This window comes from Macrosteles quadrilineatus, unplaced genomic scaffold (assembly GCF_028750875.1).
Source record: "Macrosteles quadrilineatus isolate MER2022 unplaced genomic scaffold, UCM_ALF_1.0 Scaffold_2__2_contigs__length_208266976, whole genome shotgun sequence".
Lineage (NCBI taxonomy): Eukaryota > Metazoa > Arthropoda > Insecta > Hemiptera > Cicadellidae > Macrosteles > Macrosteles quadrilineatus.
Window position 1 is genome coordinate 190819272 of NW_026542595.1, and position 6214 is coordinate 190825485.

Below are 6214 nucleotides of genomic sequence, written 5' to 3' on the forward strand. Positions count from 1 at the left end.
CGTTTGGTGCTCATGGTGCTTAATTGATCTGACTGAATTTGAAATTAAATGTATATAATTTTCGTGAATCGATGATATATACATATATAATATTTTAAATTAATTAAAAATACTTCGTTTAAGTTTCCGAGCCGGTCACATATTAGTTTCTTTCCTTCAAACAATTATAAATAGGCAATCCACAAAAAACTGGTTACTTTATTAATATTGTTTACAGTATAGGAAACATGAGTGTAAATTTATGGACTGTATAAGCCATTGGGCTTGATTGGAATTACCAATTTTCTTATTGGTAATTTTATTAAATACACAAATGTATCGTGAGAAAAACACATACAGTCATTAAAGCTATTTTCCGCACTGTTAGATCAGTTAATGATGCGGTTTACTACTCTACTAACCGTAAAATTATATTCTAGTTTGCAATATTTCAATGGGGTTTTCATACTTAATGCATAATAATTGAAATGCATTAACTAAAGTACAATTACTAACAAAGCAAAAATTTGATTTATTATGGAAAGTCAACGTGGTTTCATTCTTTATACGATTTATTGCAACTTTTATGTGAATATAACTCATAAAACTCTTCAAAATCAGCTTCTATTGTTGGTGAGAATTTCATCCGGAGAAGGAAGCTTGACAAATCAGAGTTTAAGTGACGTTTATAAGACAAGACAGTTTCAATTGACTGCTCTGAGTAGTCATGACTTGACGAGAAGTTAATGTAGAATGTCTTATTTAAAGATATTTAAAGTATTAGATTTATTTAAACTTCTCATCAGTTAAGATTGTCTGTAAGAATCAATTATGCAAATTAAAATGAACGTCCCTTAAATACCTTAACAGTTATGGAATATCCTACAACACTATTTTGTGTTTGTTAAATATTAATATAGCAAAATTTTTATAGTATAAAGTAATACAAATATATATTTTTGTTTTACGTATATATTGTGTTGTCAACTTGGCCAACGGCCCTTCCGGCCAATGCCAAAGGTATTTCGTTAGGAGATGCCCAGCGTGGTATCTGGAAATGTAAAATAATAAAAATACAAATACAAATACAACTTTAATCTAGTAAATCAATTACGTCCGTTGAGTTAGTACAAGTAGTACGTACCTGTTAACAAGTTATTATAATTTAGATATTAAAAGTTATCAGTTTATTATGTTATAAGTTTGTCGTGTTCTGAAATTCTGTAATAATGTAAATTTGTGTAAAATGTCTAACAATACAAGTTAATTTAGTAATATTAGAATTGCAGATAAAAGTACAGAATTACGAAACCCCCAAATGTTCCATTTTAACACATACACGTTGGAAATGTAATTTATAAAACACATCGTTATTTGTTATTGGAGCTATTTTGAGAAATAGTGTACATAGTTATCATTAATTCGACACTTCTTTTAAGGCGTTGCATATCTTAGCTTTATAGGGTAGCAGAATTATTTGGAAAAGTCAAGCTTTTTAGTTTGTTGCGTTATTCTGTAGAAGTGTACTGAAGTAATCGTATCTTAAAATGTTGCAGCGAAGTAAATAATACTCTTTGTAATAAACACAACCCTGCTTGAATGTTACTACTTAAATCCAGTTTTTACTCCCCCCCCCCCTACCCATAGTAGCCTATATAAATAATGTATTGGTTTTGTCTGATTTTTTCAGTTTGAGTTTTGTTTAGAATTAAATTTTTGAGTCCCATGGACCCCAAAAAGTTGCATGTGTGTTTGTGGATGCGTTCAGAGCTACAGTATATTACAAACTACAGATTTAGATGGCATTTCGTTTTTGTTTTTTTTTAATCTATGGTATCTTTAGGTATTTTAATTTTTTTAAATTTTAAATTTTGATTATCCCATTGTATAATAGCAAAATGTCATTTTCACAAAATCATCTTCAACGATTTTAATTGACTTAGTTGTTGGTCCATGTAACTTTCAACAAAATTGATCAAGTCCCAGAGTTGTTAAAATGTCAGTTTAAAAGTTAATGCAAATTTTTATCACCCCTATTGAATATCGTAGTTACTTCCTAATGGGAAAAAGTATGTCAGATTGCTGATACCATTTTTTATATTACTTTCCTGATTATGATATGTGTTTTATACTTTCCTGAAGGTATATTGCTTTCCTGATTGTTATGGTTTTCTGTAATAAATAACTACAGAAGGAAAATACAGTTTGGTCGAACAATTAATCAAAACTACTTTGAAATATTACAACTTATATTGACGTATCATTGAAAACATTTGGGACCGTTTACATCATTATTTCTTTTACGTTTGCGATTTAACAATCTCTCAAAATAATAGTCAAATAGTAGAATTAATTTGAATCTTAAAAAGTATAGAGTAACATTTAGTATTGATAAAAATTAAGCATTTTTATATACATAGGTTACCAATGATTGATCGTTGTATTTAAAACAATCTCTAAAAACATTCTCTACTTTGTTGTGATGGAACCAAATTTATCCTTTACAACCAACTCTTTTACATAATGAGGACTTAATCTCAGGTTAAGGGTAAAGCCCGTGTAACATATTAGCCAATCGTTTTGTAAGGCTATTCACAACGTGTAATACCTTAATCTTTCAAATATCCTGCCTAAATACCTTATTATCTAGAAAACTCGACGGAATATTTTCATACTACTAGATTTGATTTTATGTTTTTTGTATGGGTTTTACGGAAAGAAATATTGTTTTACACAATATACGTGTTTTATACGTATTTGGTTATAACCAATATTGAAAAATGTGTAGCAAACTAAGTTTGCTAAATACAATCTGGAGCTATTTGGAGCATTTATGAAAGCCGATTAAATCTTCTACTAGCTAAAACATGAACAATTAAGAGATTACACAAATTATATATTTATTAACTGTTTCATTATAATGATAAATCTTCAACGTATAATAAATGTTATATAGTACGAATCCTTACCCAATAAGGTTTTAGGACTATGCATGATTTTAGCTTCAATCAACCTGCATTGACCCTTCATTGAGCATCTAAATTGGTGGTTAAGTCAAACATAAGCAGTATCAAACAAGACTGACAGTCAAACAATCTGTGTCTACGACAAGGAGATTTCTCCAGGGAAATCATCAAGTTTGAAGCCACGGTCTGGAAAACCTAGATATTATGTTTAAGATCTTGTTTGTGTCTTAGGATATAATAATACATTTAGTGGTAGTACACAAAACAGTAATGTAAACCGTCCAATGGTATTGGTTGATTTGCAAGAAGGAATTTTCAAAATAGCTATACTACTCGGAAGTAGCATAGCTATTATAATTATTTCATACGTCATTTTTTGACGTTTTCCAAATTGGTATATTCGTTCTCCAATCAACTAAAGCAATTTTTTTCTGTTACTCAATTAATTATGTCCATTCTACTACGTATACCAATGAAACGAACTATAAATGATACATAAAAACTTGAATCAACATCAAAACTTGTCATTGGCAGGACTCCTGTCCTGAGTAAAAAAATTAGGAATACAGGACAGTCATCACAAAATTAATTAAGCTTAGAAACACATGAATATTCATCACTAGAAAACAAATCAAACAAACGATCGTGTAAAAAATCAAATTTTAATTATTCTAAGAAATGGTTTACATTCTTCAATTATATTGGTGATAATTGAAAAGTAATCAAAAGCAATCTAAACGTCAAAGAGATTTTGTAATATAATATTTCAGTATGATGATTTTTTTGCGCATTTTTTTATAAGGTTTGTAACAGAATCCATAGGCTACATCATGCACTACTTTGTTCTTTTATAGTCTAAAATAAAGAAACCGATTCAGCTAATAATGTCAATGTCTTTGGTGTAGTTAAAATAGTTTTAAGTAAACTTTATTATGTAATATATTGTGAATCTTTTTGATTTGTTTGAGCATTTAAAGTGTGTATACTCAAACATAGTTTTAGCTAATTCACGAATCATAAGAAATACAGGCAGCTTGTCATCGGACTTTTCGTCGTTATTTTAGATCGAATAAGATAATTTTCTTTACGTAACAAAACATGAAGGATTACGCTGTTAGCCTTTTAGGATCTCGATACATTCCAACTAGCAATTTACCGATTTTTTTGGGTTTTGGTCAAAGTTTTAATAGTTTTAGATGTTTGGTTTATCTTACTACGTTATCTGACATCTCCATCTACTAATTGCCTGTTTAATTGTCCAATATGTTGTAGCCTGAGGAAATTAGTGAATGAATTCTGCTTAAACATATATAATTTTATTCAATAGTCGTTACAGCATATTTTAAGATGCGAATATCTTGTGGTTAAAAGAGGGGCTTCTGCACAAAATATTTGAGTTAAAATATTCGATATAAATTCAATAGAAACAGTATTAGGCCTATATTCATATGACGTGGTATATATCCCATTTCTGAACCCCCAAAAAAGCAATTAAGGGAAACTTGTTCTGTTCTGAAGGAATTTCTATTTAAAATCATATAATAATTTTAATTAAATAATTTTCTATGCATTTATACTTATGATTTGCTCCTATCAGTAACATTATTTGACCTACGCACATTTGGAGAAAGAAGATTCCGCTACAAAGGAATGCCATCCAGACGGGATTGTGTACAAAGATTGCATTGAAACTAAACTTTGTCTTAATGTTCCAAGATACAATTACAGAAACACATTCCTACAGAATAACATTCAAGACAATTAAACAGATTAGTTTTATTCAGGAAAATAGGCCTACTACAGAATATCTTCTTCCGGAATGTTTAATTTTAATGTTAAATAATTTCATGTTGATCAGTTTTAACAGCTTAAATACTAATCTTTCTGTACTATTATAAGTAAAGGATATAAAACATTTACATTAAAACAATTTACTATGTGTATTTTTTTATTATCTGAACATAACGAACATTATGATCATGTCTCCCTCTATCAATGGTTAAAAAAAAAATGCTTTTACGCACACAGGTAGCCAGCCTGTAGTGTGAGACTCCTGAATCTATCACAGACTACTCACAGAAACCTGGAATTGTTTGTCACATTACTTCAGGCCAACATGTGACCTAAGCCCTCAGGGCTCTCACCGTTTTTGGCATTTAGATACTTTATGACCTACACCGCATCCCAGTCAAGGTCGAGCTTCTTGGCGCGGAGAATACTCTGGATGTAATGTGACACACAGGTCCAATTGTCCTTACCCTCCGTCATTATCGGTATGACCGTGTCCACTGACAGCAGTCCTACAAACTGTTGAGCCTCCAGGCGGGGCCTTTCCCAACTCTGGCAGTGGAAAAAGGTATGTTCCACGTCATCGGGGAATGCCTGGGCAGTACATGCAATCGGGTAACACGGCTTTGCCCATCCTGAACAGGTACGACCGGAAAAAGCCGTGACCCGTCAGAAATTGGGTGAGGTAAAAGTCCACCTCTCCGCACCACCGATTAACCCAAGGTTGGACTTGCTGTATCAGTCGCCTGGTCCAGCGTCCCCGAGTCTCCTGTTCCCAGCTCTCCTGCCACAGCTGGTAGGTGCGGGTGCGTTCCTCTGTTCGTGTCTGGTCCTCCCTACGGCGCTGATAAACTGCCTTTCTCTCCGCCGCCAAAAGTTTGACGGGGATGACTCCAGCAACCACCAGGACAGCGGGTTCAGACACTGTTCGGTAGGCGGATGCAACTCTTAGTGCTGCCTGACGTTGCATTCGGGCGAGCCGCATCCTATATACCTCCTTATTGAGAGCGTCTGCCCACACTTCCGCACCGTACAGGAGCACGGACTAGACAGAAGACATTAACTTACATTTACTTTGTTTTCGATTTTTTAGCAATCAGCTCAAAGGTATTTCCGATCAAAACATGTTAAAAAGAAAATATCTTTGTATTTTAATGCTAAAAATGATGATTATGTTTAGGCCTACCTATACTATTTATATTAAGAAATATTTATATTAAATTTCTTATTTATTTACAAAAACAAATCAAAATACTCTTCAAATATAATTCATAAAAATGATTAAAAAATGTTAGGTAATAAATTCTTTAGTTTAGCTGCTACTTTGTACTTAGACAACTACAAACATCAGAGTGACATTTCCTGTCTGTGAGACACTATTGGACCGCAAACAATGTTGTCTATTGGCTGAATGCCAATAATGGATGGCATTCCACAGTGGTATTGGCTTTGCCAATGTCAGTGTGGCGTGATTGTCAGCA